The 26291-nt window shown below is 37.8% G+C and overlaps 1 protein-coding gene across 3 annotated transcripts in view; it reads left to right on the top strand.

The window, feature by feature from the left end:
• The window catches only part of camkk1a (calcium/calmodulin-dependent protein kinase kinase 1, alpha a), a 103175-nt gene that overhangs the window by 23383 nt on the left and 53501 nt on the right, over positions 1–26291 (top strand). For all 3 annotated transcript variants that reach the window (XM_048187839.1, XM_048187841.1, XM_048187840.1), the window contains exon 2: positions 15314–15370. The gene's annotated coding sequence lies outside the window, so the exon portion shown is untranslated. The remainder of the gene's footprint in view (positions 1–15313; positions 15371–26291) is intronic.

Raw genomic sequence — 26291 nt, forward strand, 5'->3', positions numbered from 1 at the left:
TTGCAGTCTGTATAATGCATAAACACAACTTCATTCTTTATAAATCTCTCTAACAGTGTGTAATGTTAGCTTTAGCCACGCAGCATAGCCTCAAACTCATTCAGAATCAAATGTAAACATCCAAATAAATACTAAACTAACATGATCCGATGTATGCAAGCAGCATGCATGAGGAACATCTTGTAAAGATCCATTTTGAGGGTTATATTAGCTGTGTATACTGTGTTTATGCTGTTCAAGGCAAGCGCAGGCTCCGGGGGAGGGGGAGCACGAGAATTAAAGGGGCCGCAACTTATATATCGGTGCATAGTTAATGATGCCCCAAAATAGGCAGTTAAAAAAATGAATTAAAAAAAATCTATGGGGTATTTTGAGCTGAAACTTCACAGACACATTCAGGGGACACCTTAGACTTATATTACATCTTTTAAAAAGAAGTTCTAGGACACCTTTAATATCCAAAAGGCAAGTGGCCACCTGTTCTACACCATTCTTATGTTTAAGAGGAAAATATATTTGTGTGTCGTCTGCATAACAATGATAATTTAGGCCATACTTTTCAAAGATAGTCCCAAGAGGGAGCATGAGAAAATAACATAGGAGCTAATGTGGAGCCCTGAGGAATCCCACAGGTCAATGGTACAGAAGAAGATCGAAATTTACCAATATTGACAGAAAAACTCCTGTTTGTCAGATAAGACTGAAACCAATGTAAGGCTGAACCTCTGATGCCCACTATCTGTTCTAAACGGGACAGCAGAACATTATGGTCTACTGTGTCAAAAGCCTCCTACCTCCAAAGTTTTCCAACCTCCTACCTCTATAAATTCTTTTATGTTTCACAGAAGAAATTATGTTTTATTAACAAAGTTCGGGAGGAGCACGTTCATATGGTCTACCCAATCAGTATGATTGAAGGCCTATCATAATGATTGGGTAGACCCTGATTGGGTTCCCAAACCTGTCCTGGAGGACCCCCAGCACTGCACATTTTGGATGTCTCTCATCTAACACACATGATTCAACTCATCAGCTCATTAGTAGAGACTGCAAGACCTGAAGTAGGTGTGTCAGATAAGGGTGACATACAAAATGTGCAGTGCTGGGGGTCCTACAGGACAGGTTTGGGAACCACTGCTATGGATAAACCAACTCACCCGACTCCTCACTCTCAGCTAGTTCCTATCTCAGCCAGGTATACGGGGGAGTACTCTGGTTTCGGGCCACAAATGTTTAAATGCTGTTGAAGTTTTGTTCATTGTTAGTTCATCATAATACCCAATGCATTAATTAATGTTAACAAATAGAATCTTATTATAAAGTATAACCAATCACTCAATCATGCTGTTACGTTGTAAATTATTATGAATTTAGAGTTGTGAAGTGATGTGTTAGTATTTGTGTGAATGTATTTTTGAGATCCAGACAACTTTACAATTAATGAGTTTATTTGCTCCTTTATGAGCTTGTCAGTTTAATGTTCTAGGATACTGAATGGCATATATAGATGTCGTCTAATTAAATCTGCTCAGGTTCTAGACCTCATTTGAAAAACATGACAAATGTTGGCGATATGTAAATCAGGCCCTGGCTAAAACTATTCTAATATGGTGATTAGAAAAGAACCATTAAAACAGATTGCCTTCCCATCTGCATGGATTGGCCTGCTTTGGCAGACAGCTGGATACTGAGAGAGAACACAAGACTGGATACACTTTTATCATGAAGCAGCGCTCGCTTTGAGTGATCACTTTCTTATTGTGAAGCGACTGTTTGGCAGAAGCTTAATTTTGTTTCTGTATTACGTTTTGTGCTGCCTATTGAAGTTAGTTTATGAAAGTGAGTGAGTGCAACATTGTACTGTATTGCAATCAGTTTGATTTGTGAAAGGGAAGTTTACTTAATGCATTTGCATTGAGAATTTTCCTAGGCTATAACTGGACAATCCAGATCCAGACTGACACCAATTTTATTTTAGTATTATTTATTATATAAAGACATGTAGCCATCATCGCTTTACATCAAAATGGCATCACATGCAATTGCTGCAAAGAATATTGCACCTGAAAGAACCATTCACTGGACCATCAAGAACTTCAAAGAAGAGAGGTCCAACTGCCGTGAAGAAGGTTTCAGGATGTCCCAGAGTGTCCAGCAAGTGCCAGGACCGTCTCATCCTGTGGAATCAGCTACTGAATCGTGTCACCACCAGTGTAGCCCTTGCTCAACGTTGACAGCCGGTGGGTGTGAGTGAATCCAAAAGCAAAGACAGTGGCCTGGTGTCAAGAAGGGCCGTAAAGAAGCCACTTTTCTCCAAGAAAAACATCAAGGATAGACTGAAATTCTGCAGGAAGCACAAGGATTGGACAGCAAAAGACTGGTGGAAAGTTATTTTCTTTGATGAAGCCCCCTTCCGACTGTTTAGAACATCTGGAAAATCGAGTGTCTGGTGAACGCTACCATAAGTCCTGTGTCGTGCCAACAGTGAAGCATCCTGGGACCAGCCATGTGTGGGGTTGCTTTTCATCCAATGGAGTGGGCTCTCTCACAATTCTGCCCCAAAACATTGCTATGAATAAAGAATGGTATCAAAACGTCCTGCAAGAGCAAATTCTCCCAACGACCCAGGAGCAATTTGATGATGATCCGTGCATTTTCCAGCATGATGCAGCACCATGTCACAAGGCAAGAGAGATAATGAAGTGGATTGGAGATCATTACATTGAAATTTACGGGATATTAATCCCGTAGAGAACCTGTGATCAGACCTCAAAAGGCGAGTGGACTAGCACAAATTGTGATAAACTCTAAGCACTAACAAGGAAAGAATGGATCACCATTAGTCAGGATTTGGCCTAGAAGCTGACATCCAGCATGCAAATTGCTGAAGTTATGAAGAAGAAATGTCAACACTGTAAATACTGACTCTATGCTAATATTGAATGTTTTTGCCAATAAAAACCTTTAAAACATATGATATGCTTTTCATTGTTGTCCAGTATACCATAGAAACATGAAAAAATAATCTACAAATCCTGAAGCAGCAAACTTTGTGAAACACAAAATTTATGTTGCTGCCAATAATTTTGGCTACGGCTTGTATTACTAATATAGTATTTATTAATATTTTGTTAATAGTTGTAATAGTTTGATAACAAAAGCAACAGTGACTGACACATTTTTTTAAAGCAAACATGATCAGTATATTATGTTAATATAATTTAGTACTTTGTTATATTAGCCCATAGCGAGCATGTAACATTTTTCTTGCACATCCATTCATATTTCATTTCATTTTCATTTTTCAGATTTCCTAGCATTGAAATCCATAGATGTTTCTGCTTGGCCTTATTGCAGTGGAGCTGTTTTTAGTCTGTAGTGTTTGTATCTCCTGATATGGCGTGCATCATGTTTGTCTTTTGGCATAATGACCTTTCGCCACAGATAGTGTTACACAGGGAGCTGTCATCTCACCATTATACTGCTGTCCAATGAAGTCTAGAGAAAAGATGTAGACAGTGTCCATGTTCAGATAGTCTATATTACAGTATGTTATATATGGGTTTAAGCTTAATTATTGACAAAGCAATGCTGTTTTATGTCAAGATACAGCCAAAGCTCATGTTATACACTGTGAAACTAGTCAATAAAACAGCTCAGCCCTGTTCATTTATTACTACTGTGAGTATACAGCGTCATTAAAAGGGCTAAGTTTGAATTTCCTAAAACACCAAGTAAAATTATGTTAGTTGCATTATTTTTTGCAGTATTGTTATCTGCATAGCATATAAAAACCTTCATAATCCTCAAAGTACTCATAAATCTGTAATATATTATGGAATGTAAAGAGACTGTAGACTGCAGATTAACTACCGCCCATCAAAAGAGCCACAACTGTGAGTGAAATTCTGATCTCCTTAAAATGATCCACATCACGTTTAGTCATTTCTAATGGACACACGGTCAGTAATCTCTTGATTGTGTTTACCCTCATCGTCTAGTGCTGTGTGGCTTTTGAATTGAAATGAGAGAGTATATATAGACTCAAAATCATTGTGTTTCACAGTTGAAGGAATGTTAAAACAACGTAAAAAGCCAACAGACAGTGCCAGAATCCCACCCGATGCTCAGACTCGACTGTTCTATCTAAAAAAAAAAAAAGGTTGAATTCCTTTATTCTGATTTTGAGCCACATTATTTCCCTAACTAAATTTGCATATTGCCCTTTTACTTCAATGGCATTTCTGGACTTGCCGGAAGGGGTCAGCCCTTTTTTGTTCTATTTGGGGTTTGTTTTGTTGGTTTCATTCTTCATTGTGTTGAATACCACTTTTACTGTATCTACAGTATGTACATTCGTTTCTGTTGGATATATGTTGTGCTTTTGCATAGTAGCGTTCATATAGTATGTCATCTGAGCTAGATTTTGTTTGAATGAAATTAGAATTCCCAGAACTTATTTTGAGTGGGTTTTATGTGATTATCAGCAACATTATGTCTTTTCCCTTATTTTGCTACTAAGAAAACCATTAAAAATGGCATTTTTATCTCAGTCAAAGCCATTACTCTGTGCAAAGAGCTTGTAAACTCTCTCTTTGCACACACACAGTCAGTCCATGTTGAGTTGTTTTCCAGATCCTCTCTTTTCAAGCCTCCAGTGCTCTTAATTGGATTTGCCTAGATGAAGGGTGACACAATTACACAGGCAATGGTAAATTTCATAACATGTAGTCATAAGCAAACCAATTTCTTTCCAATAACAAGATCTCCTGTTAAATGTAGTCTAGTTTTTTGCATCCATATTAGTTATTTTCTGTGAAGAAAAATAGTGGCCTGTTTACATTATGTAGTTAAATGGCCAATCCATCTTACTGTTCATTCATTCAAGTGATAGTGGTAACACTGTCCAGAGAGGTTCAGTTTGTTAAAATTAGTTAATGCACTAGGCATCATAAACTAATAATGAATTATACTTTTCTATTCATAAAAGAACCCTGAAAAAATTTATCATGGTTTCCATAAAAGTATTAAAGGATTAGTTAATTTGTAAAAAAAAAAATCCACATTTAACAAGTTATGAAGTAAAATAACTAGCTCCCGCCAGACTGCCTTCCGTATTCAAATTACGAAAAAATGGAACTGGTGTCGTGTCAGTTAAGCTTTTTCTGTTGAATAGGGAAGGCGTAGGACGTAGCGTACGCTTTTTGAACTGCGAGAGTTTTACACTTTCTTTGTGAGTAGAATATTAAAGGGTTAGTTCACCCAAAAATGAAAATTATGTCATTAATGACTCACCCTCATGTCGTTCCAAACCCGTAAGACCCCCATTCATCTTCGGAACACAGTTTAAGATATTTTAGATTTAGTCCGAGAGCTTTCTGTCCCTCCATTGAAAATGTATGTACGGTATACTGTCCATGTCCAGAAAGGTAATAAAAACATCATCAAAGTAGTCCATGTGACATCAGTGGGTTAGTTAGAATTTGTTGAAGCATCGAAAATACATTTTGGTCCAAAAATAACAAAAATTACGACTTTATTCAGCATTGTCTTCTCTTCCGGGTCTGTTGTCAATCCGCGTTCACGTAAGACGCTGCTGACGTGTTATCTGGTGCGCCCGAGCTTCGTTTACAGTCTGAAGGCCAGAACACACCAAGCCGACGCCGACAATCTAGTGGCGATGAAAGCAGACTGTGGGGTTGGCTCACGTCGGCAGCGTCTGTGTCTAAAGTTGCCCTGACACACCAAACCAACGCTAAACAGTCGACGGCCAAGTAGCACGTCAGTTCTGCGCCTGCGTGAGATGAAATGCCTGTCTGAACCAGCAGGTGGCAGTAGCTGAACAGCCAATCAGAATGATCAGATGGCCCGACGGACCGACGAGCTCCAGCGCCGATTCAACATTTCGAATTGGCCGAAAAAAAACCGATGATGACCAACTTCAGCCGACGGCGCGGAACACACTGAGAAAACTTAGTCGGACGACGAAGAAAAACTGCCCGACGGCCGACCGTCTGCTTGGTGTGTTCCTGCCTTGAGGGAGATGCATGCTGTAAACGAAACATGTCTAAGGATTTCGACACAGAGGAAGACTTGAATTTTTTTTGCTCAGCCATATTTATTTGAACCCAAATTCACGGACGAAGAACTAAGAGCGATGGAAGAAGCTCCTACACAGCAGTAACCGCTGTCACAAGCAGCGTCACTGCGGAGTCGTGAACGCGGATTGACAACAGACACGGAAGAGAAGATAATGCTGAATAAAGTAGTAGTTTTTGTTATTTTTGGACCAAAATGTATTTTCGATGCTTCAAAAAATTCTAACTAAACCACTGATGTCACATGGACTACTTTGATGATGTTTTTATTACCTTTCTGGACATGGACAGTCTACCGTACATACACTTTCAATGGAGGGACAGAAAGCTCTCGGACTAAATCTAAAATATCTTAAACTGTGTTCAGAAGATGAACGGAGGTCTTACGGGTTTGGAATGACATGAGGGTGAGTCATTAATGACATAATTTTCATTTTTGGGTGAACTAACCCTTCAACCCCCCAGAGCCGTGTGAAGTATGTTTATGATGGATGGATGTGGATGGAGGCACTTTCTTCACCTCACTGCCATTATAAAGTTCAGATGTGTCAAAATATTTATTAAAATATCTCTGATTGTGTTCATCAGAAAGAAGAAAGTCATGTACACCTAGGATGACTTGAGGGTGAGTAAAGCTTGGGCTAATTTTCATTTCAAAGTGAACGAATCCTTTAAGCAGCACGACATTTACTGTACATTTACAGTACATTTAGTCATTTAGCAGGTGATTTTCTCCAAAGCGACTTACAAATGAGAACAGTAGAAGCAATAAAATCAACATGAGTGCAACAGTATGCAAGTGCCGTGTCAAGTCCCACTGTATTGTAAAGTGTTGCTGATTCAGCCATTCTTGAGTGATAGCTGTCCAAACACGGGTCTGTCTTTGACATCTTCGCCCACACTGTCAAATTTTGAGACATCTAAATCCTCAGTGGTCCTCTGAGAGTAAGTCTCCTCATTAAAATGTCCTTTTGCATCCGAGACAGCTGCCAGGAAGCCAAACCAGCAGGAGGATGAATGTGCAGAAGACCCCATTATTGTTGCATCTTCTGCATTTAACTTTTTCATTGTTTCTTTAAATGCCAGATCACAGAGAACATGGTAATTTTAAATGCCTCAGTGTGTAATGTAAAGACGTTACATTCAGCTGTTTGAAGGACTTTTTGTGGGGTAGGAAGAGCCTTGTGTGTTTTTGCGTGTGTAAGAACTGTCCTCCTCGTTGGGCTGTTTTTATAGGGGGGGAGTGTGAGTTGAGTGAGGTCCAGACTCTTTCAGGACAAGCATGAATTTCCACCATTCATCATTTATGAATGATGATTACCATCTGCTAAATTTAGTGCTCTGTGTGTGTGCTTTCTCTCTAATGCATCCTCACTGTTTATAGAGCTTTTTTCAGTTAGGATATCCCCAGATGGATCCGATCCCCACAGCATGCTTTATCTCTGTTTAGTCATCAAACGCTGTCAAGCACATCCTGTCAGCTGGTTATGCTGGTCCGTACGTTTTATTTGGATATGGGAAATGGGAAAACACCAGAAGCTCCTCCTCTTATGCCCCACCCACACCGGTTGCCCTGTTCCTGGACAGGCGGTGACCCGTGTAAAGGGACGCACTGGAGGTCTTAGCAACGTCTTATGCAGTGCAGGGAGGGGATGTCCCTGGATGTCCCATATTATGAACAATGGGTTCTTCTTCATCTGGGTCCCCTCCCTGACCCCCAGTAGAACTGGATCATGCCTCCATCCACCAGCCGACCTCTCAGGAAGTCCTCGGTCCGTGTGAGTAAATTAAATGAGGCTCTTCTACCTCTTTCCATCCGCTAATCCCAAATTCACTAGCTGGGGGTTAGTAGGGCACATAGAGGTTAGCTCAGGATTTGGCAGGGAATGCGCTTGCTGCTATTTTTGTTCTTAAATATGTCTCTGAGTCGTCTTTTTACAGTCTGTAGAATTATGATGTTTCGTATGTCTTCTCTCGATGACAACAGTGGTATAGAGTGTGACAGCGACTGTGGATATAGTAGCTTCACTGAGATAATCTGCGTTATTCAATTAAAGGGACCCAGATTACAGTCTGACACACTCAAACCTGACACTGCACACACTCTCTTGTAAGTCACTTTGGATAAAAGTGTCTGCTAAATGCAAATATAAATGTAAATGAAAATGTGCGTTTTGAATGCTTCAGACATGCTGTATTTAGAAGTTGCAGGATAGAAGAATAGTTTGAGATTTGACAATATGAACACCTTTTTCTTGATAGGTGTAGCAACACCCTAGTGTGCCCAAGGTCTTTGGTGAGATTCTAGATGAAATAATGTGGTTATGATGTGGTCTTGTGTGCCCTTGCTGCTTATTTGGCTTTTAGTTTTAAATTAAACCAGATCTCAAGCTTGATTCTCAAGCGTGTAATCCAATTTTACCCCTGACCTCAACTGACACTTTCATTTCATTTATCATGGTTAATTTCAGCTTTAATTACACTAATGTGCCCCTCACTAAACATGTAAGGAACATTTGAGAAATATTGACATTGTACTGTAAAGTACTTTTGTATGTCACACGTCTATCAAACAGAATTCTACAACATAAAACATAATCAAAAGCTTTATAATTAGGGCTGCAAGATTTATCGCACGATACAAAAAATAATATTGAACTTAAACGCGATTATCGCTTAAACGTGATTCTTAGTGCATTTATGAAATCGCAAAGGCTGTGATTAATTTTTTAAGCACAGCTTGTCAATGAAGTATGGCTCTAAATGCTAATCCATCTGAAAGCACTGCGAGTTTGAGTTGCTTATAATGTACATTTGAAGAAAAGCAACACGCATCAAACATCTTTCCAGACATGAGAAGCATTCAACATCTTGTCCAACGAAAGACAACATTTAATAACATGTTTTTACTCCAAACTCACTTCATAACGACAGTTGAGCTTCCTTCTGTGAGATGATGTGGCTTCTTATACAGAATAAGGCAGTTGTGTGTTTATAATCAATCAAAGCGTTTCAATCTTCTGTTTATTCAGCTACAGCGATATGACGCATGTTATCTTCTTCTGCGGCAGGGCATATTGGAGTTTATGCGCAAGAGCGCCCTCTGGCTTTCAGATGGAGAAGCATTTACTACCGATCACAGAGCCGTACGACTCTGACTAGCTGCGCATAAAATAATTGCAGGCTTTGCCAAATCGCGGGCGGTTTAATCGTGATAAATTGTGCAGCCCGATAAATAATAAAAACTGTTTTTTTAATGAGTCTTGTGAAATATTTGTATGGTTTTTGAAAAGATATTATGTAAAACAAAATTGAAATACCTGTTTTCTATTTTAATATATTTTAAAATGTGATTTATTTCTGTGATGGCAAAACTGAATTTTCATCATCATTACTCCAGTCTTCAGTGTCACATGATCCTTCAGAAATCATTCTAATATGATGATTTGGTGCTCAAAATTTCTTATTATTATCAACATTGAAAACCGTTGCACTGCTTAATATAATTTGTGCAATTTGTGATAAATTTCAGGATTCTTTGATGAATAGAAAATTCAAAAGAACAGCATTTATTTTTTTCTCTAACAATACAAAGTTTTTTTTACTACAACTTTTGTTCTAATGACACTGCAAATTTAACTGGCAAAACAGAATTGACATGCCTTCATTTGGTGCTCTTTGTCAGCTATTCTAGAGAGTTGGAGAGATGGTGTTCGTGACATATCCATCGTGAACTCTTTTGTAAGCTTTGGGCACCTTTAGCCTACTTTAATGTCTTTAAAAATCCACTATGATTGTCTGATTTTATTCATTCAAATTAAGCATTTAAAATGAGTCAGTAAGGAGGCAAGATGAGATGCTCCAGATAAAGAGGAGGATTGCGTGATTGTAGAATGAGTGTAGGGAGGAGAATGAATGTCCCCTGCTTGCTGCCCCCATGTGAACCACACTCACATTAGCACAAGTGTGTGTGTGTGGTTTGAAATGGATCCCTCTTAAGGGCTTAATGGATGCAATATAAAGCTGTTGCTGATTGTAAAGTAGATGCTGAGGCCGCTTCCTATGATTTCCACATCACATCTCTTCATTTTCTTGTCAGTTTTTTAAAATTGACCTTTAAAACATAATTTGTTTCTTTATATGGCAGTGACAAGCAACTTGACAACATCTTAAAAAATGTGGTGCGGTTGATGAGACACAAAAATAGTGAAGTAGTCTACCTCGGACAAATCGACAGCAAAAAAAGATTGCTGTTACTGTGGGTCAGTGATATGCTTATACTTGATATTAGCCACATTTTATCTATCTATCCATATCTATCCATTGCTTTCATCTGCCACAGTGATGTCTTTAAAATATCTTTATTTGTGGGATTTTCTCAGCAAATTTTAATATGCGGTTAAATCTGATGAATGTCATGTAAATCATTTGAGGAACAATTTTAAATGATTTACAGCCTTAGTTTCCCTCTTCCTCTGTCACAGTGTTTTTTTCTCTCTGTTGTCATCAACTTCCTGTTGTCACTCCAGTCTGTTCCTCTCTGTCTCTCTGTCCTCATATTGTGTCCGTTCTTAGTGTGGGATTACCAGTGATTAATGAATCAGTCTGATCACACCACATCAGCAGTGAGGATTAGTCTCTGCTGTCCATTACTGTATGAATTAAGCTACAGTGCTGTAGTAAGCAGTAGTGCTGTCTGTAGGTCAGAGCACATGCCCAGAGGCTTCAGACATTAAAGCTGTTTGCTGGATGTGTGATACTGTGAATTTCATATAGTGTATCTTGTATAAGTCTAAAGAAAATTCAGCCTCAGTTTTAATGATGTGTTGCATTTGTATTTTACAGGTAGAAACAGCCACAGATGAGATAGGCTGTGCATGTGTCGGAGTAAATGCTACAGGCTTTTCTCATGCAGCCATTAGTGCTTTTAAAGGGTAAGTTCATCCAAAAATGAAAATTCTGTCATTAATTACTCACCCTCATGTCATTCCACACCTGTAAGACCTTTGTTCATCTTTGAAACACAAAAATAAAAAGATATTTTTTATAAAATCCGATTCTCGTCGCTTCATAACATTAAGGTTGAACCACTGTAGTCACATTAACTGTTTTAAATATGTCTTTAGTAGCTTTCTGGGCATCTGAAAGTGTTAATTATCTTGCTGGCAATGAAGGCCTCACTGACCCATTGGATTTTATCAAAAATATCTTAATTTGTGTTCTGAAGATGAATGGTCTTAAGGGTGTGGAACGACATGAGGGTGAGTAATTAATGAAAGAATTTTCATTTTTGGGTGAACTAACCCTTGAAGTATTTTATTTATTAAATACTATTTAGCCATAATTTAAGTATTAAGCCAGTATTTTTTTCATAGAAATTATAACTTTTATTTACTAAAGAATGCATTAAATTAATCAAAAGTGACAATAATGACAATTGCAATGTTACAGAATATTTATGTTTCAAAAAACTGTGTTCTTTTGAACTTTTTATTCATTAAAGAATCCTGAGAAGAAGAAAAAAATCCACCAACATGTTAAGCAGCACACAGTTTTCAACAATGATAATAAGAAATATTACTTGAGCACCGAATCAGCATATTAGAAGGATTTCTTCATGTGACACTGAAGAAATGACTGCTGAAAATTCAGCTTTGCCATCAGAGCAATAAATTACATTTTAAATTATATTTAAATAGAAAACAGTTTTTTAAATTGTAAAAATATTTCACAGTATTACTGTTTTTACTGTATTTTTGATCAAATAAATGCAGCATAACTCTTTTTACTCACTTTTTAATGACCATAAGGATATAAATGTGCAGTATTTGTACAGTAATAGCAATTATATATATATATATATATACAACTGATATATATATATCAGCTACTCTGAACAACTACTCTGAACTTACAACTACTCTGCACTTCTCTGCCTATTGTACATAGTATCTTTTGTTCATGTTGGTTGATGATATGAGCATGTCAGACTGTGTAATCCATAAAAGGTATTGTTGTCACTTATAAGTGCCTACTAAATTCACATTTCATGTTCCTGGGGGAGCTTTAAGCAGATGGATAACAGAGAGGCCCTGGACAATTTGCTGAGGGACCCTGCAGTCTTCATGCACAGTAATGTGTTTAAATTAGTATCTGGTTTCAGACCGTCTCTACGCGGTTGCCTTTGTTATACCTGCCTGATATCCAGTTGGGCATTTCTCCTTTTCTCTCTCTCTCTGTTGTATAGCTCATAAGTGCAATTCTTTCTTTCATCATTGCAGAGCGTATTCTCTCTGAGAATAGTCATCATTTGGCCGTTCACCCTCTCACGCTGGCATTCTCTGACAGCCTCCTCTGAAATCCCCATCCCACTTGAGTCTGCTGGCAGCTCTGTTTTGTTCCCTTGCTGACTTGAATAGGTTTTAATGGTGCTGCTTCATGTTTGAAATTAAGACTTGTGGCTTAAGACAGCAAACCAGACCCAAGAGCCCTGTGACATGTGCCGCATCCAACATTTGCTCTGAAATCCAGGCCTAGCCGACGTAACTCTAACATAACAGGCTTCGGGGCTTGTCTCAGCTCTCTGCTGTCAACAGACCCAGACATCTTGTCTGGAGGAGGCGAACAAGTTGTTTTGGCTGGTTCTCTTGCATGTGGAGAGCTTGACTTTTTTTATAAGTGGCCTTTTTGTCCACATACTTCCGAGAAAATGGCCGTCTGGATTCCTGCTGAAACAGAGGGCTGTAATTCTTCTCTTACTGTGTGAAGGTACTTGAGCTTGTCTGCTGCTCTCCTCTGTTTACTAAGTTTAGAAATTCCCTGTTAACCATTCCCTGTCTCAAGTTCTGCATGTAATAATTGTAATTAGGAAAACTTGGTTAGAATGAGCATTGGCTTACAGTAATGGCCAAAACTGATAGGCGAAGGGGATATTTGCACAATATTTGCTTTTAATGACCCTTCAGGTTCAATTAAACTATCAAAATATGAAGAGAATGATATATTGGGAATATATGAAGAATACACTAAACTTGCTTAAGGTATTAAAATGGCAAAATTATTTGGCAAGAAAGGAAATCTCCAGCATGTCATGGAATATGGATTTTATATGCAAAAAAAAAAAAAAAAAAAAAAAGCTCACAGGAAATGAAGCATACATTGACTACAATGTAATCAGTTATTAATATTTTGTTGGTTCTCCCTTGTTTATAGCAGCCATTCTCCTGGGCATTGACTTACTAAACTTGTGTCGTGCTTAACTTCTTTCCTTAAGTTCTTCCCAAAGTTGAGGTTCATTGGAAGACCTACATGACAAGTCAGGTTTATAATGGCTTTAAGGTCAGGGAACTGAGGAGGCCAATTGAAGACTTCAAAATGCTGAGCTTGAACATTTATTTCGGACAACTGTGTTGCATTGCGGTGTGTTTGGGATCATTATCATGTTGGAAAATACATATTTGCTTTCCAAACAGATCCTCCATACTTAGCTACATTGTGTTCAGCAGGATTCCCAAGTATTGGTCCATTTTCAAAGTGCTAACAACTTAGATCCTTCCAACACCTGCTGCAGACATGCTTCCCCAAAACTATTATGTTTCCCCTGCCATGCTTAATGGTGCCACGCATGCATTTGGTATTAAAACACTCCATTCGTTTCCTACAAATATACCGGACACCATCCAATGGAAATTTTTACTTGTTGGACTGTTAAACATACCCCAATCCTTATGTTCTTTGGCAATTTAATAATAACCACTCAACCCAGCCTCTTGTAGCTGTTGGCTTACAGTTCAAGATGAAATTGGAGGTTTCTCATAGTTTCCCATCTCATCCAGGTCTTTAGAAACTGTTTTGAGGTGTTCCCACATTTAGTTGATTTTCATCTGCAGGTCAAAATGCACACTAGTCTTCCTTGACCAGCCACTGCACTTTACATTCTGAACCATTCTGGTTCATGGTAGTGGTCTCACTGTGCTTAGAAATAATTCTGTGGACATTCCTACCATTCACATCCTGCACATGAGCAAAATCCAAAACCGACTGACCAGATTTAGCCAACATCCTCCTTGGTGGCATTTTCAATAAAACCCACAAAATAACATCTAATAATGTAGCTAATACCTGCCACATAGTGATTTATTGAGTTTCATTGAGTCATGACAAATGATATCATTGAAACGTTGAATGAACGCATATAGTAGTTTTACTTCAGGCACAACTTCATAAAATGCATACAAAATATTTAATAAAAAGTTTGAATAATGTGCAAAATAAAGTTTAATACAGTTGAATAAAGTTTATTTTTTCCCTCTGTATTCTTTGATTAATAGAAAGAACAAAAGAACAGATTTTATTTGAAATATATTTTTTTTTGTAAACATTGTAAATGTCTTTACTGTCAGTTTTGATAAATTGAATGCGTCCTTGCTGAATAAAAGTATTAATTTTTGAAAGAAAATTTACACAGTAGTGTAAGTCGTACAGTGCTGTGTGTTTTAAAATCAAGTTATTGCTATACTTTTCAACAAAAAATACCTCCTGTAGGCTTATTATAATACAGTTTCTGGGTTGAATTTTTTTCAGTTTTCACACATTTATCCTGTTGAGTAAAACTTGTCAGAAGAAAGATCATAATCTAAGAGACTTGATTTTTAGTCAAAACGGTATTTTGATAAAATGAGTTACTGTGATTTGCCACTGTAGATATTGTCTTGTTCACAAAACTTTATTTGCCAGTTGTTATTAATATAGCAGAAACAGGAGGTAAATGAAATTTCATTTAAAAGATTTGTGTACTTTTTCTAGTGATCATGGCAGCAGTAATTCCTCAAATGATGCAGAAGAGTGTTATAATCAGGCATATATCTAGATGCGGTGTACAGCAATGTAAAAAAAAAAAAAAAAAATTAAAGAGCTGATTCATTCGTCATAGTGAATTCCACCCTTACCCTGTCATACAGATTATAAATGTTACATCACCTGTAGATCACCTTCAAAATATTTTAAAGTATAATTTTTTTATTTTACTTTCAAATTACTTCTATGTCTTCCCAGCAGTGCTAACAGCTATGTACTTTCTGAGAAGGAAGTAAAGCTCATGTTTCAGGATAGATACACAATATATTTATATTTAATAACGGGTTTTCATGCACATACTCCTTGTGTTGACATAAACTCGTACTAGGTTAACAGAGTTTTATTTGTATCATTCACAGGTTGCTTTATGCTGTAGGGAAACGAGTGGAAGAAACATTGAATGCTGCAATACTGAGGTGAGTCCTACTTGATAAGATCCACTTTATTATCACTGCCTTACTTTTACAATTATTTTTGACAGATCCTTTTATAATATCACACTTTACACCTGATTACATCAAGATGTTTGTAGATCGGTTTAAAAGGGCAGCTTCAATTGTAAGAGGCATATTAAGCACTTGTACTGTAATCTGTCTAGCTGTTCCTCCATGTGTGAAATCCCATTTGTATTCATCTGCATGTACACTGGCCGTGTCCTCAATCACTGTACGCTCCAGCAGTTTAAAGCCTGTCAATATTCATCTCATCAGTGCTCCCACTCTCCCTCAGCCTCTTAAAGGGAAAGTAATAGCTGTTTATAGACTCTTCAGAAGGTAAAACTGTACTCTAGTGCTTCATGTTTTGCAGCAATATTTTTCTATGCATTTAGATGTACAGTTGCTAGAAACAGTTTGTGTTTAATCACATATTTTTTAGTAGCCAACCCCACTAACACGCTTTAGAAAACAGGATATTATAAAAAACCTGACAGTCAGGTTATCTGCTAGGTTAAACCATGATTACCCTTTTCTGTCTGTAAAATAAGTTTCTATTTAGGCTTTGCTTTCATCCAATAAATGTTCAACTGGTTTCACCACAGCTGGACAATTTACAATTTTGTAAATGTATAAACAAAATCAAAAGTGTGATTTATAGCATTTGTATGATTTTAATGGTTTGTTACTAAATGTAAAGTTTTTTTTTGTTTCATAACAAATCAGTTCGGTATGTACCTCGGTATTGAAGTCACGGTTCGGGATGGGTTTGGTACAGCTGGGGGGAGAAACCTAAAGATAAAATTGCTTTTTTTCTTTTTTTTAAATAAAAACTGTTCTCTCTGTGTCTCTCTCTTTAAATAAATTCAATTATAATTGACATTTCCTTAAGGAGAAAAAAAATCTATTTCAGCTAATGCTGTAAACTATATACAGGGAGCCTGTTCTTGCACATAACTATAATATTAAAGGTTACAATTAACAACAGAGCCCAAATTATTAAATTCAGCTGCCATTTAGTTTTATATATAATAACATTCAAATAAAAAAACACGTAAATTGCACATAAGGCAGGTTTTGCACTAACTTCTAAATCTAGTTATAAAATTAATTTTCTGTTATTTTCTACTCAAATTCACTTTTGAAATATAATTATTTACACAGTTACTGCCATAACTTGTTTTCATGACAAATTTATTTAAACATATATTAAATAATTAAGATATTACTAACAGGTAAAGTAAATCTAATAAATATATAAGCTAATATAGTGCATATATTTAAAATGCTCCCCTCTAAAGCTCATTTCTCTAGTGAACTAACATGCTGTGGACACTACATGACTTAAATATAATGCTACATGAGATATTATTCTCAAGCTGTTTTATTGTTGTTTTTCTGTGGCTGAAACACTGGTTGAGAGTGTTTGAGTGCTATGAATGGATCATTATTACAGTGATTATTATGTTTCTAGCATGTTATATGTTTGGCAACGGTTCTTTTATCCTTTAAAGATGGAGTGTGTAGCTTTTCATTTCTTAAACAACCATGTATTAAGTTGTATCATGGCCATATTCCAGGATGACAATGTCAAGATTCACCAGGGTTAAAAGAATTGTTGAGAGAGAGCATGAAGAATCATTTTCAAAGTCTTTGGGATGTGCTGGAGGAGACTTTACAGAGTGCTCAACTCTTGCATTGTCAATACAAGATCTTGACCAAAAAATGATGCACCTCTCAATGGAAATAAATGTTGTGATGTTATTTCCATCAAGAGGTGCATCAATTTTTGGTCAAGATCTTGTATTGACAATGCAAGAGGTGAGCACTCTGTAAAGTCTCCTCCAGCACATCCCAAAGACTTTCAATGAAATTAAAGTCTGGACTCAGAGGTGCCAATTTATGTGTGAAAATGATTCTTCATGCTCTCTAAACAATTCTTTCTTAATTTTAACCCTGATGAATCTTGACATTGTCATCCTGGAATATGGGATGTGTCTTCACACTCCATCTTTAAGGGTTAAAGAACCATTGCAAAACATATAATATGCTAGAAACATAATAATCACTGTAATAATGATCCATTCATAGATTCTTAAGAATTTGCCTATTAAAATCTAAACAGCAACTTTTTTTTGCCGGGCAGTGTATATATAATGTTGTGCACCTGTCCATGTTGGCATCTGCCTAAATTAGCTTCTACCAAGCGACATGGATTTGACAGAGTTTTTCCTCCCTTTTAAAAAATTAAACATTTGTGTTGTCCTAAATATGGATGTTCATATATTTTTAATAATTGCATTACCATTTTTTTCTATGACTCACGAGTTGAGAACCACTGTTGTAGACTGTAGAAAGATTTCAAAGTTTATGGTGACACACCATTCATTATGTTCTATTTCAAAGCACATCTTTCTCCCTGTGTTTAGTCAAGCGATAGTTTGCTGTTTATCTTGTCTAATAGCACATGGTTCCCGCTCTAGATCACCACCCACTGACTGATACAGCGCTAGAACCGTTTGGGCGCTGTTCCCTCACAGTTTGCATCAAAGCTTTGGTGTTGAATTGAAGTGAGAGGAGGCAGAACGTGGGCATAGAGCGTTGCAGTCGTTCACCTCTCCTCCTCCTGTTTTCCCTCTTCACATATCCTTCACTCTGCTCTAAATTCCTCCTCTTCCGGAGGGACTTGCTTTAACAGCCGCATAAATGCACTTCGCTTCTACAAGGACGTCTGCTAGAGATCAGCTCTGCCAGTGTGTGTGTGTGTGTGTTTGTGTGTGTGTGTGTGTGTTCAATAACGTCTGCACACTGCATACAAATGTCATGGATTGAAATGGATATCCAGCACCTGGGAGAACAATTGAAGCATCTGTGAATGCAAACTCACACTCACACACAGAAAAACACAATGTGAGTTATATTCTCTTTAGCAGGAGCTGACAGGCCTGTCTAGAAGAGTTTAGAAAGTCAGCTATACTTGCTAGCCTACCAGAGACAGAATGAGGGAGGAGATTGGGAGAAATCATAATGTCATGGACTAGCCTCAAAAGTATTTGCCGTGATTTGAGCTAAGGAAGCTACATTTATTATACTATTTTCTACAGATTTTGTAAAAAAGGGTTTGATATTAGCATGTTGCTAAGATAGCCTGTTAGACACAAAGCGGGTCACCTCTCTAGAGTTTGCGTGATGCCCTCGCATAATAGCATAAAAAATATCGCCCAGATACTGGGTAAAATCGTTTTTTGATTAAATTGTTTTAATCATTAGATTTCAGTTCTTTTGCTTTATCTGCCATCTTGGATTTACTTCGCCGCAAAGCATTCTGGTATTGTGTTTTGAACAAAGGATACGTGTTTTCCTGCCTTAGAATTTGGCCACATTTTTTTTCACATTTTCTGTGAAATGGTGATAATTATGTGAATATATTTAAATATGTGTTGACAGTGCTCTCATTAACACACTTTAGCCTACAGGAACCAAAAGGTTTTCCAGATTAGCCAAATTAATTATATTAAGATCTGCCCTCCTATTTAAACATTAACATAGAACTTGTTTAAGTTGCAATAATAAGGGGAAAAAAACACAAATAAGCAAACATTCATAGATGAGATCATTCAGGTCCATATAGGCCTAGTGATTCATCTCTTGTTACAGAGATCTGGGTGAGCGACTAGAGTGACACCTAACACCGATTACATGGGAAGATATGAAGACAGAAGACATTTCAGGGCATTTAAGACCTGTAGCATGTAACATTAGTCTCTCACTTTCCATGGTTGCGAAAGAATGTGTTTGGATGAGTCAAAATCTCTATTTTTAAAGATGAACCAAGAATTCTCTTATGGTGCCTCACCTACATTATTATAAAATGCCCATCTGCCTTGGAGGATGTGAAGACTCGGGATAATTTTTTTTCTGTTCAAGTAGCATAATGTGGCAAAAAGAGAATTGTTCGTGTGTGTGTATATATATATATATATATATATATATAATATAACGTTATGACCACCTTCCTAATATTGTGTTGGTCCCCCTTTTGCTGCCAAAACAGCCCTGATTCACCAAAGCATGGTCTCCACTAGACCCCTGAATGTGTGCTGTGGTATCTGGCACCAAGATATTAGCAGCAGATCCTTTAAGTCCTGTAAGTTGCGAGGTGGGGTCTCCATGGATTGACTTGTTTGTTCAGCCCATCCCACAGATGCTCAATTGGATTGAGATCTGGGGAATTTGGAGGCCACGTCAACACCTCAAACTCATTGTTGTGCTCCTCAAACCATTCCTGAACCATTTTTGCTTTGTGGCATGGCGTATTATCCTGCTGAAAGAGACCACAGCCACCAGGGAATACCGTTTTCATGAAAGGATGTACTTGGTCTGCAGCAATGCTAGGTGGTACAGTACATGTCAAAGTAACATCCACATGGATGGCAGGACCCAAGGTTTCCCAGCAGAACATTGTCCAAATCATCACACTGCCTCTGCCAGCTTGCCTTCTTCCCATAGTGCATCCTGGTTCCATGTGTTCCCCAGGTAAGCGACGCACACGCACCCGGCCATCCAAGAGATGTAAAAAAAACCGTGATTCATCAGACCAGGCCACCTTCTTCCACTGCTCCGTGGTCCAGTTCTGATGCTCACGTGCCCACTGTTGGCACCTTTGACGGTGGACAGGGGTCAGCATGGGCACCCTGACTGGTCTGCGGCTATGCAGCCCTTATATGCAACAAACTGTGATACACTGTGTATTCTGACATCTTTCTATCAGAACCAGCATTAACTTCTTGAGCAATTTGAGCTACAGTAGCAGGTCTGTTGGATCGGACTACACGGGCCAGCCTTCGCTCCCCACGTGTATCAGTGAGCCTTGGCCACCCATGACCCTGTCGCCGGTTCACCACTGTTCCTTCCTTGGCCCACTTTTGATAGATACTGACCACTGCAGACCGGGAAAACCCCACAACAGAGATGCTCTGACCCAGTCTTCTAGCCATCACAATTTGGCCATTGTCAAACTCACTCAAGTCCTTACACTTGCCCATTTTTCCTGCTTCTAACAACTTTGAAGACAAAATGTTCACTTGCTGCCTAATATATCCCACCCACTAACAGGTGCTGTGATGAAGAGATAATCAGTATTATTCACTTCACCTATCAGTCGTCATAATGTTATGCCTGATCGGTGTATATACCTGCTTGTTTACCTCTACTCACTATCATGATGTTTACAGTGAACATCACCTGTATGTCTAATGGAACACTCCAGCACATGATTTTGCTTAGTGCACTGGATTTTGACAAGCTAAGGGTGCGTGTTTGCCTTGTGGATGTAATATGCAGTGTGCCCTACATTGCGCTCTTGTAACTGTTCATTTCAGATGTCTATAGATAGTGTTTGAATGATTACTGCACACATTTGTGCTGAAATTGACAAATAATAGTATGATATACAGTACAGTGTTTGTTTTAATTTGACTGATAGCTTTTGATAACTTTATACAGGAACTACCTTTTAGTTCCTTTAGGCCAGGGATGGGCAACTCCGGTCCTGGAGGGCCAGTGTCCTGCAGAGTTTATCTCCATCCCTGATAAAAACTCACTTGCCTATAACTTTCTACTAATCCTAAAGACCTTGATTAGCTGGTTCAGGTGTGTTTGATTAGGGTTGGAGCTAAACTCTGCTGGGCAGTGGCCCTCCAGGACTGAAGTTGCCCATCCCTGCTTTAGGCTGTTAATGAGCACACTGTCAACACATATTTAAATATATTCACAGAATTATCATAATTTCACAGAAAGTGTGAAAAAAGTGTACACATCCTATCTCTTTTTGAAAGTCTAGTCAGTAAAGAAATGTAAAGACATTTATATTGTTACAGAAGATTACTATTTCAAATGCAGTTCTTTTGAACTTTCTGTTAATCAAAGAATCCTGAAAAAATGCATCAGAGATTTCAAAAAAATATTAAGCTGTTTATATATCAACTGTTTTCAACATTGATAATAAGATGTTTCTTGTGTAGTATGTCTGTGTGTGTTTATTGTAAGGCATTTCAAAGTTGTTGTCATCATTGTCTTAGTGGGTATGTGTTTGTTGTTTGTATGTCCCAGAAACAGCCCTGGCCTAAATCATCTGGTAGCATTGAGATAAAACTGCCCCCAGTGCTGAGCCTTACAGAAGGACAATGCCATGACCCAGTACTGAAACAGGGGCTCTGGTATAGTCAGTGATGCCAGAATGAGTTTTAGAATGAGGGTTCCTGCTACAGTATGTTAGTTTGAAGGCCTGACTCATGAATATTAATTAGATTGTGTTGACATTGCCAGGTAGTCCTGCTAGACTGTCCAGGCACATAACCTAATTAATATTCATGAGTTAACCTTGTTATTTATTGATACATTTATGTGCAGATACACTTGAGTTGTGCATTGATATTCCACACTGACTTTGAGATACAATATCAGATCAGCTTTACCTTTGCTCACATATTTTCTTGTTTTGATAAACTGAATGAGCATTGTATTAATCCAGAAATCAGGTCTGTAACGGATCATGTCAGATTTGTACATTTAAAAGTAGATTGATTTTGCACATTGTTTCATTCATTTCTCATTTATCACTCTTTCTGGTTCAGAGATTTTGTAGATCAGTGGATATATGCGCAGACAAGACGTATTATTTTTATGTATTATTTTTTTACTTTCTTTGTTCAGTACAGGCCAACAAAACATTTTAATATCAGCCATATTCAGTTAAGTTGGGCCTGTGCAATTTTTAAACGGCATCTGGGGCTTGTAGAAGAAAACTTCCCATGTTTGGTGCCTGTATATTTTGAGTAACCTTGAGCAATAGAATAAGGGGACGTGTCCCAAATACGTCAAATCGAGAGTGGTTCCCTTGACATTTGCGTTACAGGATTTCACTCTGTTTCTGGAGCCTGTCTCATGCCTCAGTCTCTCTGGCTCGCTGTAGGACAGAAAGGATTTAGTTGTGATGACATTTGTATTGTTCAGCTGCTTTTCCTATGGTAATTCTCCATGCCCCCTCATAGAGGATTCTCTGAAATGGTTTGCATTGGAACGAGACAATAAAAGTAAGAAATGAAGGGAGATTAGTGGAACGGTATTATGAGAATGGATAAAGAAATTCATTCCTATGTCTTTCTCTCCTGCTTTCTATTGCTCTTATTTCCATGTAGAGAGCTGTATTTTGTATTTCCATCTCTTTTATCTATAAAACAAAGACTCAGTCAGATGTCCAGCTCTGCTTTGATTCTCTCTCTATGAAGGAAACAATGTCTGATCATAAGAGAGACACTAATGTGAGAGGAGCGAACGGTGCCCTTGCTACCAGCAGATGGACAGGTACTCCTGCTCAGTCTTTGCAAATTCTGGACACTTCAGCCAATGTGTGAACTATTTGCATATTCACTGTGTCCCGAATATCAGACAGTTAGAAGACAAATATTTGGCTGACATAAATGTATTAATTTCTGTTCTTCTGTTATGAGCTTCATACATTTTTTGACCCTTCAAAGGATAGGTCACCCAGAAATGAAAATTCTCTCATTAATTCCTCACCCTCATGTCATTCCATAACCGTAAGACTTTCGCTCATCTTCAGAACACAAATTAAGATATTTTTGGTGAAATCTGAGAGCTTTCTGTCCCTCCATAGACAGCTATGCAACTGACAAATTTTCTGAAGAGACTCAGTCGCTTTATATGATGAATAGATTTAATTTATGCTTTTATTTACATATAAACATTGGTCATCGAACATAAACAGAAGCTATTTGATGCACGAGAACAAACCTCTTGCGAAAGCTCAAACGTGCTGCGTAACACATGAGAATGAACCTCACTGGTTCTTGCTGATGCTCAAACGTGTTGAGTAACACGAGAATGAACATCATTGGTTCTTGCACATCAAGCAAACATGCTTGAGCTTCTGTTTACCACAACTGATGTGTGAGATGATTAATGTGTTTATATGTGAATAGAACTGGAACCGGAATAAGACTGAACCACTCAATTCATATGGATTAGTTTTACAATCTTTTTTAAAAATATTTGAAGTGGCAAAGTGTCCGTTGCATAGCTGTTAATGGAGGGACAGAAAGCTCTCAGATTTCGTCAAAAAGATCTTCATTTGTGTTCCAAAGATGAACAAAAGTCTTACTGTACATGTTTGGAACGACATGAGGGTGAGTACTTAAAGGGATAGTTCACCCAAAAATGAAAATTTGATGTTTATCTGCTTACCCCCAGCGCATCCAAGATGTAGGTGACTTTGTTTCTTCAGAAGAACACAAATGATGATTTTTAACTCCAACCGTTGCCGTCTGTCAGTCAAATAATGCTAGTGGATGGGAACTTCTACTATAAGAGTAAATAAAACTTGCATAGACAAGTCCAAATTAAACCCTGCGGCTCGTGACGACACATTGATGTCCTAAGACACGAAACGATCGGTTTGTGCGATAAACCGAACAGTATTTATATCATTTTTTACCTCTAATACACCACTATGTCCAACCTCTTTCAGCATTCGCTTAGTGAGGTCTGATCGCGCTCTGACAGCGGCAGTGATGTCTCGCGCATATACTTCAATGAGAGCGAGACATCACTGCAGCTGTCAGAGCGCGATCAGACCTTACTAACGAGTGCTGAACTATCCCTTTAATGATAGAATTTTCATTTTTGGGTGAACTAACCCTTTCATATGACCACGCTTGTTTTTTATGGGATTATTGGTATGGTAATATGTACTGTAAATAAATTGGGGAGATTTTGGAAGTGAAATATATGACCGTGTCAGCTTGGTAGATTGACATATATCTTTTCTGTTAAAGCTGCAGTCCGCAACTTCTTTTGTGTTACAAATTTACAAAAATTATATAATGAAAATATACAACATGAATCCATTTTCCAAACCGTGTTTTTGTCTTATCCTGAATCATTATGGTACACTTATAATAAATGTTTATATTCAGACTATTTCAGACCGAACTGGTAGGACTCGCCGCAGAGTATCACAGTAACTGCGTGACTCGCCATAGACATACACGGAGAAAAGTAGCTCCGGCTAAAATGTTCCTCCGCAAGACGCGTGCAGTTCTGTTTATTAACCGCTAGAGGGCCAAAAATCGCAGTCAGCAGCTTTAACAAATATTGTTTAGTCATTATTTTTAGCAATTATTTATTTATCTTTAAAATGTATTAAGTGTACATCATAATAAAAAAAAAGTTTGTAAAAAATTTACTGACCCGAGACTTTTGAACGCTAGTGTGTGTATATATATTTGCACAAATATTTATACTTCTGACTTAAATTCTCTGTGATTATTTCTCCACATTTCTTTGTTTTGTTTATATTTGTATATTTTAATGTTTCATTGTTTGACGTAACATGCAGTTTGGTTTCAGGGTCCTGTAATGTTCCTAATGATTTGTTAGCTTTCTAGCTTTGTTGCAGGGGGTTGAGTCTGACTCTGCAGTGTTAATCAATAGGCCTCAGGCAGCCGTCTTACACGCAGCCTGTTTATGGATAGAGGAAAAGACTGACACTGTCTCAATCTTCCACAAACAATCCCCAGACAGACAGATAGATTATTTGAGTCTAAAGGCTCTGAGGGAAATAGGATGCACACACACATACACGAGCACACAAGTCAGTGAGTACAAAGCAGTTCTTGTTCACAGTGGTGGCTCCTAATTATCTCCCGTCTGAGGAAATTGGCCTCCCTGAGAAACACACTTTTTTTTCAATTAGCCGGTCATGTATGGATGACTTCATTGGCACCTTGCTGCCAGTAATATTCACACCCTCCACACAGTTAATGCCAGAAAAATGCCATGGAGAGCATGATCAAGGTATAACTGACCCTCATTAGAGCCCAAAATGAAGTTGAGGACTGATAATGTTCACACATTTTTCTACTTGCAATAAAGGTTTGATAGAATGAAGATACAAAATCAGCTATATTGCCATCTTTTCTTTTTTCCGTCATGTGTCTGGTTACAAAACACTTCAAGCATTGTTTTTTATAGAAAAGTCTTATATTTAAATTTCTTTTTTGTTTGTCTGTTCTCTGTTGTTCATTGTCGATTAGAGTTGGCAATCTAAAGCGACATAAGTGACCACAACCATTAGCCCCTTTCACACAGTAATCCCAGTAAATGACTGTAAAATTACACAAGCAACGGCGTTTCATCTTTTTACCGGTTACCATTCACACATCAGTTCCAAGGGTTCTGAGCATGAGACACGCTGCAACGGTCAGATGGCCATAGCGCATGTTAAAACAATTAAAAGCAGAAGAGCTTAGTGTAAACAGCTCCAACAGAGCTTTATTATAATCATAATCTTATGCTGCGGTCACACTAGACTATGAGCATGCAAAATGTCTATAGACGCTGCAACAGTTGTGATATGACGTCACATTCTGTGGCGTTTTTTTTTTTTTTTTAAACATTAAGTCAACATATAACAAATGACAATAAATCCAAAATGTAAAGAATATACTATTACCCCACTTTACTGCAAAAATTTGCATTCTTTTAATTCAGCTAAAAGGTCACACTGTGGTGTATCGAACTTCTATACAGAGTTCATCGATTTAACTTTGGAATGCAGCGAAATCCTAGACGTCTTTGGATGAGCTTGCTTTTCCGGTCTCCAGCACTCGCATGCATGTATGCAAGTCAATGGAATGAAAAGTGTAGTGTGACCGGCCATATAATCTTTGTTCACACATAGCATCATATCGATAATTTTCTGGTAATGTTACAACTTTTCATACCAGGAAATTGACAGAACTGATTCACCAGTATTTTTGAAAAGATCTTTGAAAAGATTTCTTAACAGTAATTTACCAATAAAGACTGTATGTGTGAAAGG

The sequence above is a fragment of the Megalobrama amblycephala genome, linkage group LG4 (genome assembly GCF_018812025.1).
Source record: "Megalobrama amblycephala isolate DHTTF-2021 linkage group LG4, ASM1881202v1, whole genome shotgun sequence".
Classification (NCBI taxonomy): Eukaryota; Metazoa; Chordata; class Actinopteri; order Cypriniformes; family Xenocyprididae; genus Megalobrama; species Megalobrama amblycephala.